Here is a 14,100-nt window from a genome sequence, read left to right on the forward strand (position 1 = left end):
AATTACCTGGATGAATGAGAATATTTGCAGGCATATAGAGTACATCCTTTTGGAGATAGTTGAGTTCATAGATCAAAATGATTCAAAAATGGTTCCTTACAACTCTTCGCTGTTCTTTTAAAATACTTTTTTTTATTTTTTTTTTTACATTTTGTGGGTTTTGTTTGGTGTTTCAAAGGAACAGTTGATTTTAAAAGACATCAAAGCTGGGGCGTTTGAGGTAGCTGAGATCAAAGATTAAAAGGAAGAAGCTCTTCTTTAGAGTTTTATTTTTTTTAAAAATGATTTCCTTCAAACTTTGGGTAATTTTGCTATTTCATAGCAAGATCCCTATTCCTTTTGAATGATATCCGATTCTTAATATTTGACATGACTTTTTACTTCAAAGACCAGAATGATGTTGGCCAATGTTTTTGTTTTTAAGCAATTTTCTTCAAAGTCTGCGAGAGCCCTATTGATTTTGATTTATATCCAACCGGTGATGTGGGGAAGTTGACATGAGAATGCTTTAAAAAATAAAATAAAAATGCAATCCAATGTGTAATATTTGACATAACTGACTTCAAAGACCATATGCATCTGAGGCAGTGTTTTGGTTTTTAAGGGATTTTCTTCAAACTCTGGCAGATGAGTTCAGAGCAACAACCCTCTTGATTTTGACTGTTTTCCAACCTGAGATGTTTGAGCTGGAGGATGCATAATGGATCCTTGTCAATAGTGTGCTTTTTAAAAAGCTATTTCCTTCAGACCTTCAAAATAAAGAAACTTTACTTTAGAATCTGGTTGATTTTTAACATATGACATAATTGGAATAACGTGAGACAAGATGATCCACTCTGGTGTTCTCCATGTTGGTTCACATTGTTCTATTCTTAACATCCCTCAGCTTCTTTTGGAATAAGTGTCACCAAAAAGCCAAGGAACAAGCAAAAACATGATTAATTAAAGACGCTCACTAAATTGAGGTCTCGTGTAGCGGTGCTATATTTTGTGCATCTTTAGAAGTGTATTTTTCCTGACAAAGTGTGTAAGCGAAGTGTTGTACTCAAAATAACCTACGTGTGTGCTTGCTAGATTTGTAGTAATCATTCATTCATTTCCCATAGACAAAATGTCAGTAGTGCGCCCAGTCATCCATTTTCTATTTTTGTTCTCATTAGGGTGAGTTGGTGCCTATCCAAGGTGACTTTAGGAGCAAGGCGGGGAACACCCTGGACTGGTCGCCAGCCAACCGCCGTATACACAAAGAACCATTCAGTCCCACATTCACACCTATGGACAATTTAGAGTCTTCAATTAATCTAACATGCATATTTTTGGAATAAGTGAAGAAGCAAGAGTACCCAGAAAAAACGCCCGAGAGCATAGGCAGAAAATGCCAAATAGATTTGAACCCTGAATGTCAGAACTGTGAGGCAGGTGTATTCATCTCTAGGATTTGCCCCACTCAGTGTTCATGTAGTCTAATACAACTCTGATATATTACACATTTACAAAACACAATTGCATGGTATTACAAATTTTTTGTGAGATGAATTTTATTTGCACAGCCGGTGTAATAATTTGTGAGCTGCGACAGCACAATCAACTCTCACTGAGAAAATTAGGAGTTTGTTCACTTTTTCACATTAACTCTGCACACTTGCAAAAAAAGCCTTCTGTGCTTGCTAGGGGACTGTCCATAGAGAAGAAAAGCCATTTAGTTAGTGGTCCCAGCATGGCCTGAGGGTCTGTGCCCAGACACGTCCAGACTGGCAGCCTGTTATGACTGCAGTGCAAACAAAGTCAATAATTCCCCAATGTGGTTCGAGCTCGCTCACCCTGTCGCTGCCTTGCTGTGTCTAAATGCAAACAGGACACTGTTATGGGTCTTGTTCAGTGCTGCACCCTAAATATTTATCTTTTTAGTAAACAGTTTAAAAATCTATGCCTGAATCCCACTTTTTACTGTAAATTATTTTTTGGAAGGGGGTCAACTGCAATAATAAATATATTGTTAAACTAGTTCGTTAGTTCAACTGTTATTATGATCATTGAAAAGGTGGAATTTTTTGGGATCTCATGTGTATATTTATTTTCTCCAAACTTGTTGTTAATAACCAGCTAATGGCTAACTTTTTTTCCGCACACTGGAAGTCTTACATAAGCTGAGTCGACACTAAAGGCCGGAAAAACTGATACATCAAGTTGAGTTTTCATTTTTGTCAGACTCATCGTTGACATATTAGTTAAGAGTAAAAGAACAAAAATGCAGCCAAAAGCACAAAATTGACCTTTCCAGTTTACATGCGCCTTGGCAAAGTAACACAGGGAAATCATGCACAACAAAGACTGAAGCTAATGTAGCATACATTGCTAACCCATTGCCTTACAATGGAGACAAAGATCTTTTGGAGCAACACTGCATACACTGAAAGAAATAAACACTGCAGAACATAAAAAAAAAAAATCATTAAATGAAAATGATTCATTGAGTGTATCCTGAAAGTTTACACTGAATGTTTTTATTTCAAGTAAACCATGTTTGAATATTGGAACAAACGTTACCAGTGTTAGCCAAAATGTGAGCTCTTGCTAACTTAGATTAGTTTAGTTGAAACGCACAGCAGCGAGGCTCAGTGCGCATACACTTTCACACACTCATACCACCTTCGCACAAGGCAGAAGCTTTTACCTTTGTTATTTAGCAATGTTTTATGGTGTCTTTCTGGTTGATCTGAGAGAAATATATACATTTAAGCAGCAGCTCCTCCCATCCCCAATAGCGTACCGTCTACTTGGCCAGCACTCCCCAGACAGTAATGTGTCAGATTCAAGGGCTGAATATTATGTCCAGTCAGCTACATGCTTAAAAACATAAATGACTTTAAAGGTGCCGTATTTCGGCTATTTAGACTTCCATAGAGTGACTCTCTATAATGGGGTTAGTATAAAAGTGTCAATTTCATTTCAAAAACCATCTTGGTTTTGTCATACGAGTGTCCAGAAAAGGCCCCTCTGACAGCTACTTCGGTTTGACCCAGTTTTTGAATCCGGTTTGTCCATATTTGGCTAAGACTGCCCCCTTTCCTCTGATTGGTTGCCTCCATGTAGAAGACCCCCTTGTGAGAGCACACGTGTTTGTTACATTGACAGCGCTGGCTCGGGGGCAGAGATCTTCGCTGGTGAAGTAGATAAGCTCGAGAAATTCAAATGGCGTGATTTCAGGCCTCGCAGAAAAATGTTTGGAACTCAGGAATGTGTGGATGATTTCAATTCCTATTTCACATGCTACTGAGGCACCACAGAGACAATATTACATCCCACATACTAGAAAAAGTTGGTTTGGAAAAATATGTCCCCTTTAAACTAAATGTAAATGCAAAGTTTATTAATTTTTCATATCAATGTCAACATCGCTTCTTCCTTCCAAGTCCACAATGCATGCGCAGATCACATTCAATAAAATGAAATCCTTTGGTCCAAATGAAATATTTCAGTTCGGTGCCAAGCTGTAAATTTAAATTACTGTGAAGTAAAAAATAAATAAATAAATAAAAAACATTTCAATCATAAACCAAACATTTGCAATAATTTGACTTAAAAAAAATAAATATGTGACAGGTTTGTTAATTTGTTTTCAGTGTAGTTCTCTATTTATTACACTGAAAAATTTAAACTTTGGATGAACTTAAATAAATTGAAATCGTCCATCATGTTTGACTTCATGTAAACTAATTTCTTAAGGTGAAGCAAACCATTTTGTGTACCGCTTCTCCTCACTAGGGTCGCGGGCGCGCTGGAGCCTATCCCAGCTATCTTCGGGCGAGAGGCGGGGTACACCCTGGATTGGATGCCAGCCAATCACAGGGCACATATAGACAAAAAATATGAACACGTTTGTATAATGTGGGAGGAAACCAAAGTACCAGGTCAGAACATGCAAACGTGGTTGCCAGCTAATTGCAGGGCACATATAAACAAACAACCATTCACACCTACGGGCAATTTTTTAAATCTTCAATTAACCTACCATAGATGTTTTTGGGATGTGGGAGGAAACCGGAGTACCTGGAGAAAACCCACGCAGGCACGGGGAGAACATGTAAACTCCACACAGGCGAGGCCAGATTTGAACCCGGGTTCTCAGAACTGTGAGGGAGATGTGCTAACCAGTCGGCCACTGTACCGCATCAATTATTTCAGGTGGACCTAAATAAAAAATAATGAAATTGGCTTAATTCTTTAAATACAAATCTTTACTTCATGTAAACCCTTTTTGATTGTTAGAACAAACTGCTATTTTTAAGTTGTCGTAAATAAACATTTAAAGTTGTCATCATTTCATGTATTTTCCATTTTCGATATGGTTGATCCTCATACGTGTGCTGGAGCCTATCCCAGCTGACTTTGGGCGAGAGGTGGGGTACTCCCTGGATTGGATGCCAGCCAATCACAGGGCACACACAGACAAAAAATATGAACACGTTTGTATAATGTGGGAGGAAACCAAAGTACCAGGAGAGAACATGCAAACGTCACACAGCAAGGCCGGTGCTGGATTCGAAGCCTCGCCCTCTGAACTGTGAGGTGGATGGGCTTACCCAGTTGGCCACCGTGCCACCAATTTGGCATATATAAAATTGAAATAAAGATGCTCTAAATAGATTCTGCCATGGCGTTCCTGGTTTTATAAGCGTAATTACTGTACGTTTGGACAAGCTGGAAGTCACAACAACTGACTGCCTGATTTGTTTGCCTTTAAGGGGTGTGGTCTAGTGAGAGACATCAGGAACATGGCCAGTTAGTCGTGCGAGCCTCTGTGCAGGGCTTTTGGCCTACTGTAGCTGCTTGTGAGTGCTCGCTGTCATTTTGTATTTGTGAATTTGACTGTTTATACTGTTCAATAAATTGCTGAATGTGCATCGACGACTGTGGCTCTCATTTTTTCTACTTCACCCGACCATCAGTGTATCCGAAGCTCGCTTGTAACAAATATTTGGGCATGCAGCACAAAGCAAATAAAGGATCAAACAAAGGGCTCTTAACTCAATAAGTTGGGACACTTGTAATTCAAGGTACCACTATATACAGTATTAGTTATCTTGGAGCGGAAAAAGATAATTTTGGTAAAATTTGATGGATTCAAATGACTATGGGGGCGACCGCGTAGCTTCATCCCAAGCATACTGTTAAATAATAATGATTTTTTAAAATTGGACAACAGGAATATTTTCAAAACTCCAAAATCATGAAATGTAAAAGTGAGAACTCCATTCCGCACTGCACTGTCGTTGGCTAGACTGCCTATCTGGGGCGTCAATAGGATGCAAAAAGTGTGATTGGTGAACCTGTTCATTTTCCATACTTAATATATTGAATGGTAGGAAGTTACAAAGTACAAATACTACGTTATTGTACTTCGATACATTTTTCAGAAAGATACAGTGGACCCCCGCATACTCGCGGTTTGGCACCAGCGGATTCACCTATTCGAGGTTTTTCTTTTTCTTTCAAATTTTCTTCATTTTTACCCTAAAAAAAATAACTTTTGTTTTACTTTTTGTTAGTTCTTTTTTCGGTGTGTGTGTGGGGGGGGGTTGATCAACCACGAAACCCAACCCGATAAATCCCCATCTAAGGTCTTTGAAATGTTTCATTTTGTCAGCTACGAGACTGAGCCATGTTTCATTTATTTATTTCTTTTTTTTATTCAGTTCACAATGTTAGCAAATTCATGGGAACGTGTTTTGATTGCATAAACGTCGAGCCAATGTTCGCTGGCTCTTAAACAAACACATGCAACCTTTGTTATTTTTCTTCTTCCCAATATGAGCACTTTGTAGGTTGATAAAAGAGGGAAACTATTTTGTATGCATGTAGTGTTTTTTTTCTTTGTGCCAGGTTATCAAAATGGGTATTGTATATAATTGATTGTAAAGGTTTATTTTTACCTTTTACTTTTGTGCTTCGACATTTCAGTCTGTACAGTACCTTTTAAAAAACTTTTAATTCAGTACAGTTGAATCAGTACTTCTAATGTTACCATTCTTTCGAATTGTTTTTCTTTAAAGTACCTGTACTTCCACTAAAGCATAGTGTGAGTACGTTTGCCACCTCTGAATATATTTTCATAGCTTTGCAGGAGTTTGAGTGCACTAAACAAACACAACACGCAAGATTTGGCTGCTTTGTTTGAGATGTTAACCACCTCCATTCATAGATAATTGTTTGTACATGTAGTGTTTAATATAACCGCTCGCCCTTCTTGAGTCCACGCCTACATGCGCTTGCACTCCTCTGCTTCCTACCACCCGTGCCAAACATGGGCACACCGACCTGACCGTGCCCCGCTGGGTTGAGGCACGATGGTGGAGTAGCCCCACTGCGCTCTGTGTTCTCACATCAGCTGCGCTTTGGAAGCGGCCATCAAACGGCATCAGCGAGGTAGAGCTAAGAATAGATGAGAACAGCCTCTTACATAACGCCAGCATGCAGCATTGAATCCTGGGATGGGATGCCGTTTGCTCTGCCAAGTCACTGAGAATTGGCTGCTTTTTGTTTTGTCTAATTCCAGCCTGATGCCAGTGAATCATATACAACATTTATGCAGGGTTGGGAGGATTACTTTAAAAATGTATTACGATACAGTTACTAGTTACCTGTTAAAAGATGTTAGTAATGTAATTCAAGTACCATAAGATGAATAAATTTAACTTGATTACTTTTAATTACTTTTTGCATCCTCCAATAACATCTATACTAAAAAAGACCGAATAAATTTAATTTCAATACAATATATGTTTATATATATGTATTTGGTCTTTTCGATCTTATGAATGTATAATGTGCATGGTTTTGGAATGAAGGAGGAAGCTGGAGCACCCGGAATTCAAATCCAAAACCTCCGAACTGTGAGGCAGATGTGCTAACCACCGTGCTGCAGATACAGAGTGGATGGATGGATGGATGGATGGATGGATGGATGGATAGATAGATAGATGGATAGATAGATAGATAGATAGATAGATAGATAGATAGATAGATAGATAGATAGATAGATAGATAGATAGATAGATAGATAGATAGATAGATAGATAGATAGATAGATAGATAGATAGATAGATAGATAGATAGATAGATAGATAGATAGATAGATAGATAGATAGATAGATAGATAGATAGATAGATAGATAGATAGATAGATAGATAGATAGATAGATAGATAGATAGATAGATAGATAGATAGATAGATAGATAGATAGATAGATAGATAGATAGATAGATAGATAGATAGATAGATAGATAGATAGATAGATAGATAGATAGATAGATAGATAGATAGATAGATAGATAGATAGATAGATAGATAGATAGATAGATAGATAGATAGATAGATAGATAGATAGATAGATAGATAGATAGATAGATAGATAGATAGATAGATAGATAGATAGATAGATAGATAGATAGATAGATAGATAGATAGATAGATAGATAGATAGATAGATAGATAGATAGATAGATAGATAGATAGATAGATAGATAGATAGATAGATAGATAGATAGATAGATAGATAGATAGATAGATAGATAGATAGATAGATAGATAGATAGATAGATAGATAGATAGATAGATAGATAGATAGATAGATAGATAGATAGATAGATAGATAGATAGATAGATAGATAGATAGATAGATAGATAGATAGATAGATAGATAGATAGATAGATAGATAGATAGATAGATAGATAGATAGATAGATAGATAGATAGATAGATAGATAGATAGATAGATAGATAGATAGATAGATAGATAGATAGATAGATAGATAGATAGATAGATAGATAGATAGATAGATAGATAGATAGATAGATAGATAGATAGATAGATAGATAGATAGATAGATAGATAGATAGATAGATAGATAGATAGATAGATAGATAGATAGATAGATAGATAGATAGATAGATAGATAGATAGATAGATAGATAGATAGATAGATAGATAGATAGATAGATAGATAGATAGATAGATAGATAGATAGATAGATAGATAGATAGATAGATAGATAGATAGATAGATAGATAGATAGATAGATAGATAGATAGATAGATAGATAGATAGATAGATAGATAGATAGATAGATAGATAGATAGATAGATAGATAGATAGATAGATAGATAGATAGATAGATAGATAGATAGATAGATAGATAGATAGATAGATAGATAGATAGATAGATAGATAGATAGATAGATAGATAGATAGATAGATAGATAGGTGACAAGTTTAGCAACTGGTATTGCCAAAGTCGCCAGCAGTCCGGATGACTTTGACAGCTCACTTTGTCAATGTTTTCCAAAAAGAATAAGTCCTCCAGTGAATACGATCCAGACAGTCACAAGTCACTTTTAAACCGGCCATGTGTTTGGGAAGCCAACACGTACACACGTGGCCTGTGTCATTTGCCTGTTGACCAACAAAAACTTTCCCTACGGTATTTTGAGTTATATTGTGACCATTTATCCACTTATTGCGCCGCTAAATCCGAAAAATGTTGCTCGGCCCGCTAGTTTCAAAGCAGGTGAGGGCTCTAATCAACAACCAGCCTCTCTTTTCCCGCTTTAAAAATGTAATCCTGCCAAATAATCAACATTTGTAATGAATCTGATTACGTTTTGTTTTTGTAACTGTAATGGATTACAGTAAAAAAAAAAAAATTGTATCCTGATTACATAATCATGTTTCATGTATTCCATTACTCCCCAAGCCTGCATATATTACATACTAACAACAACATTGTCTTACCCTTTTTGCACTATTAACGGGTTAAACTGAAATAAAAAACAATGTTTTTTAAGGATCTCTAACCCCATGATGCTTAAACAATGTATTCTATAAGCATCAAACCTCAAGGGATTCAAGGTTTTCAAAGTAGGGTTTCAAGCCAGGGTTAGTTTCTAATTAGGATTTTTACATAGATTTGGGGTTTCAGGCCTGGGTGAGGTCAAGGGTTGGGTTTTCAAATTAGGGTATCAAGCCATGGTAAGGCTTTCAAACAAGGGTTCAAGATGGTTTAGGGATTCAAACAAGGGTTAGGTTATCAAGATTGGGTTAGGGTTTCAAATTATGGTTTCAAGTTAGGGTGTCAAGCCTGTCTTTGGGTTTCAAACAAGGGTTCAGTTTTAAAATTAGGATTTCATACAATGGTTAAGGTTTCAAAATATGGTTTCTAGTCTGAGTAGGTTTTTCAAACAAGGGTCAGGGTTTTCAAATTAGAATTACAAGCCTGTGTTAGAGTTTTAAACATGGTTTGAGTTGGAGGTTTTAAGCAGGACTTTGAAGTAGGGTTTTAAGACAGGGTAAGGGGGTTTCGAGCAACGGTTGAATTTCTAATTAGGATTCAAACCAGGGTTAGTGTTTCAAATTAGAGTTTGGGTTAGCAGGACTAACCATTATATTGAGGAATTTATATTCACTTTTCAGATTTTGAGTCACGATTTAACTGTCCATCCCAGAATGCAAATAGTTACGCTATTCTTCATGAAACAGAAAGTAGCGTGCTAACTAACAAATGGACGAACAAGCTAAGATTTTTTTTTTTCCACTTTTGTTATACTGTTGGTTATATGTTTGATATGGTTTTTGTCTCATTAGATTGGCTGGTGAGTGTACATTAAAGACACGCAACAATTTAACTGAATAATGTTTGCAGGTTTCATTTTAAACCATCTATGTGACACTTTATAGGCAAACATACAGTATTTGTGTACTCTTCCCACTGGTTCAGCCGGCTGTTATTGTCTCAGGGTGGTCCGAGTGGTAGCAGATGGTCAAGAGGAACGACAGTAGATCACCTCGAAGGGAGGTAAAAGTCGGGGGAGAGCACTTGGCCGTGTGACAAAGAACGCCTTGTTACTATAATCCTGTCCAAAACTAAAACAAGCATCATGTCAGCGGATTGTAGAAGACGGCGCGCAAACAATCCGATGCTTTTGCTGATATTATCTCACCGTACAAAATATCAAGTGAACAAATTGCATAAGAAGTAATAAAATGATGCTGGTTGGACACACTACGCACTGATACACACGTACTGGTTTTTAACACATGGTTTTGTAGTGTACGACAATTGCGAGTCTCCTCCCCCAAACCAGATGTGTGTCGTAGTACCAAGGTTGACATGTCAAAGACAGCATGGTGCCACAGAGCATCCAGACTGCCGGAAAATACAAAGAAGAATAAGTAATAGTAGAACAAATAGAAGAATAGAGGCCTAACTGTTAGAACTGTCACGTAGCCACATCGCGGTTGAAAACTTTGCCCCGTGGTTTGTGGTGAATGACTCGTGCGACATTTTTGGACAGTTCTCTCAGACATCACATGTTCCTCCAGGTTGCAAAAGCCAAACTGTTTTCTGATGGCACCACTGGTAAACAAACCCTTCTATGTTATTTGGTAGAGAAAGCAGGATAATTTCCTTCTCGTGGGGTCTGGGAAGTCTTCTATAATGCCGTGGTTTGAATGTGTGAAGTCGAAAAGAAGATGCTACGTGAGGTAAACTACTTGGAAGGGAGACGCATCACCTGCCGTAATTTACATTTCAACGGGTAAATTGATTCAAAAGTAGACATCTTGAAAATTCAGACAAAGTGAACATGATCATTGAGGGAATGGCTAATTAATTCAAGGAATGGCAATAAATGAAATGATTTAACCTTGTTCATGGTAGATGTAGCCTAAACCTAAAGGCTGACATACTTCCATAATTTCTAAATGGTTTTAGCCTACCATTGAGTGGTTCTTTTGGTAACTTGTAATGTTTGACGTACAATCTGCTATGGTTGATGATCTATTCCCAAGTTATTTAACTAAGAAGGCCATTACTGCTTGAGCTTGAGTTTTCTGTTGCTAGGATTAATGGCACTGACGTGCTTTTTTGCCGGTGAAATAGAAAGTGCACTGTTGTCGATTCATTCATTTTTTTGGAAGGAAATGAAAAAAGACTTTTGGGGTATATCTGATTGTGCAACCGCGTTTTTGTCATCGTTCTGGTTCGGGTCAGAGGTAGTCACTTGCATTCTGTTACTTGGAAATATCCTGGTGCCAATTGTTTACAAATAATCTACAGTATATTGGTCTATACAAACACAATCAGTTGCTTCTCTAATTTTGTCCGGCAGCAACGCGTGCTTCATGTCACTTCCGAATTTGCTAATGTTCCGGTTCACGTCACAATCCACGACTTGGACAACCTCAGTGTTGATCGCACAAAGAAGGATTTGTGATTGAAAATATTGAACAGGTTTATCATTTATGATTGTCAGCCTGACTGTTTTCCAACCAGATCAGGAAGGAAAAAGTACCCATAACATATCCCAGGGTAATCTTTTAAAAACCATCCGACGATTGAGCCTTTGCTCACTTTGATAAGAAGGGTGAAAAAATGCTCAAAATCGACCCGATTATCAGTATGTGTACTCTGCTGAAGACGCAAAGCAGTTGTCATACATTAATGTGTCAGTGAAAGGTCACCCACTTTCCCACCAGCCAGTCAGCAGCTTAGTGACTTCCTACAGGAAATATTTCGAGCCTCGCAAATCGGTCGGGGTGGGTGTACACTGGCAGCGGCATCAGGGTAATTATAGTCTGCTGTTTTTGTTCTGTGAGAAGAAAACAATTTGTCGTCTCTGGATGCGACAGACCTAAAATAGCAGCTCCGAGCATGAGTGTTGTCAGCCACTGTCGGTGGGAGCACACTGTTGATGGACCAAAAATATATATTCCCTATAAAGTATCTCCAAATGTTTTGGCTTTTTGCTTTTTGCGTATTCCGATGAATATTTTCAAAATATGGAGATACATGCTTTTTGTTGGCCATAACAAATAAGGGAAAATATATTACATATTGATGCCTGTTGCATGTCCATCCATTTTCTGTACCGGTCCTCCTCACTAGGGTCGCGGGCGTGCTGGAGCCTATCCCGGCTATCTTCGGGCAAGAGGCAGGGTACACCATGAAATGGTCGCCAGCCAATTGGAGGGTACATATAAACAAACGACCATTCACACTCACATTCACACCTACGGGCAATTTAGAGTCTTCAATAAACCTACCACGCATGTTTTTGGGATGTGGGAGGAAACCGGAGTGCCCAGAAGAAATCCACACAGGCACGGGGAGAACATGCAAACTCCACACAGGCGGGGCTGGGATTTGAACCCCAGTCCTCAGAACAGTGAGGCAGATGCGCTAACCAGTCCGCCACCATCTGTTGAATGTATAATTTTTGTTGTTGTTGTTTTTTTAAACATTTGTTCGGATGCAAACTAAATTTGGAGATACAGACGTGCTTTTTATTGGACAGGACAAATAAGGGGGGGAAATACATACTGGCACTATGCATTGAAAAGCATTTACTGTACGGGGTGTCCAAATGGCGTGAGTGTGCATTGATCAACAAAACTAAAAGTTTTGGATGAAAACAAAAACTCACAACATTTGGAGATACATGCTTTTTATTTTATATGACAATTAAGGGGAAATAATACCAAAATCATCTTGTCTTGAAATATAGCAACGCTAGTGAGAATATCCATCCATCCATCCATTTTCTGAGCCGCTTCTCCTCACCAGGGTCGGGGAGAACATGCAAACTCCACACAGGCGGGTCCGGGGATTGAACCCTGCTCCTCAGAACTGTGAGGCTGACACTCTAACCAGTCGTCCAGCCGCCCAGCCGCCCAGCGAGAATATCATATCGGCAGATTGTCATTGCGTTCCTCATTAAATCGCTACCTATGATGTAAAATCAAGCAGCCATCCACAGATTAACAATAATATGAGCAAGGGGAGAACTATTTGTCATGTAATTCCTTAACATTTAATGGCCAATAGCCTACTTATTTATAACATGAAATCAGCACACACCCAGTTCTTATTATGTGAATTAAAAAGTTCTGCAATTTGATCTCATTCCTGCTTGCTAACACCCCTTTTTTATTTATGTTCATCAAGTGGCTGCAGGAAGTTGAAATTTGATCTGAGCGCAGAGAGGAACTAAACAAGGGAGGTAGTGATGGCGCACTGATAAACTGTGAGGAAGGGGCACACCACGATGGGAAGAGTTTGCATGTAAATCCTCTCCTGTCATCTCTATGTTCTTCTGACTGTCTTTAGCCCAGTGACAAGACTGTTTTGGACATTCCCCCCCCCCCCCCCGTGACTTCTGTCACCACATGAAGGCCTGAACCTTTTATTTTTTTTAATTTATTTTTTAGTTTGGTAACGTGTAAGAAGTCATTATTTAACTAGATTGGAACACAAAAAAAGTGGTACATTCCTTGCTGCTGAACATTTTTAAAGTCATGCAATGAGGAATTAGTAACTGCTTGCCCTTTGCAAAAAAAAACAATGAAATGAAGTGCTGTTTTCCCAAAAATTGGAAAAATTACTTTCATTTACCCAGACCTGCAAACTTTACAAACATTAACTACGTATATCCTGTTAAAACAATTCATTGACTTTGTCTGAACATGTTTCCCAAAAGTTAATATAGTCTGTATACCAGAGTTGTGAAATTCAAGATCTTCGGAGCAGAAACGGGACACCACATCATTTTATGTGGCCCATGAAAGTAAATAATGTCTACTTAATGTTTCTTGCTAAATGGATTTGTTCCTTTCATTTTGGCAGAAAACCTGTACCAAATTTGAAATTTTTCGTCAATTTTAACAGGTATTACAAGCATTATTTTCACAAAATTCCTTCTTTGCATAAGTTCAATACTCATGTATTTGGATATCACTATTTTCCATGACTACTGATTTCAAATTAAATTTGTTGTTAAAAAATATGATAATCAAATGCAGGTCAAATTAAGTACTGTATATGTGATAATACAATGATGCTATTACAGTATGTGTATATGCTTTTCATAACAACCCTTGGAGAGAAACCATAACAATAATGTGGCCCACAAAATAAATGAGTTTGATGACCAGGCTGTACACAATGAGTGGTATGGCAAGATTGATAATTTTTTAATTTGGCATCTTGCTCATTTTGAAAAACAGTGCTTCAAATGTTACAAAATAAATATTAAAAAAAATAATA

At 37.8% G+C, this 14,100-nt stretch overlaps 1 protein-coding gene across 4 annotated transcripts in view; it reads right to left on the reverse strand.

Moving 5' to 3' along the window:
• LOC133410532 (diacylglycerol kinase beta) overlaps positions 1 to 14,100 on the reverse strand; it is a 117,595-nt gene that overhangs the window by 14,713 nt on the left and 88,782 nt on the right. The gene's annotated exons all lie outside the window — the stretch shown is intronic.

Source organism: Phycodurus eques, chromosome 12 (genome assembly GCF_024500275.1).
Source record: "Phycodurus eques isolate BA_2022a chromosome 12, UOR_Pequ_1.1, whole genome shotgun sequence".
In the NCBI taxonomy this organism is placed as follows: domain Eukaryota; kingdom Metazoa; phylum Chordata; class Actinopteri; order Syngnathiformes; family Syngnathidae; genus Phycodurus; species Phycodurus eques.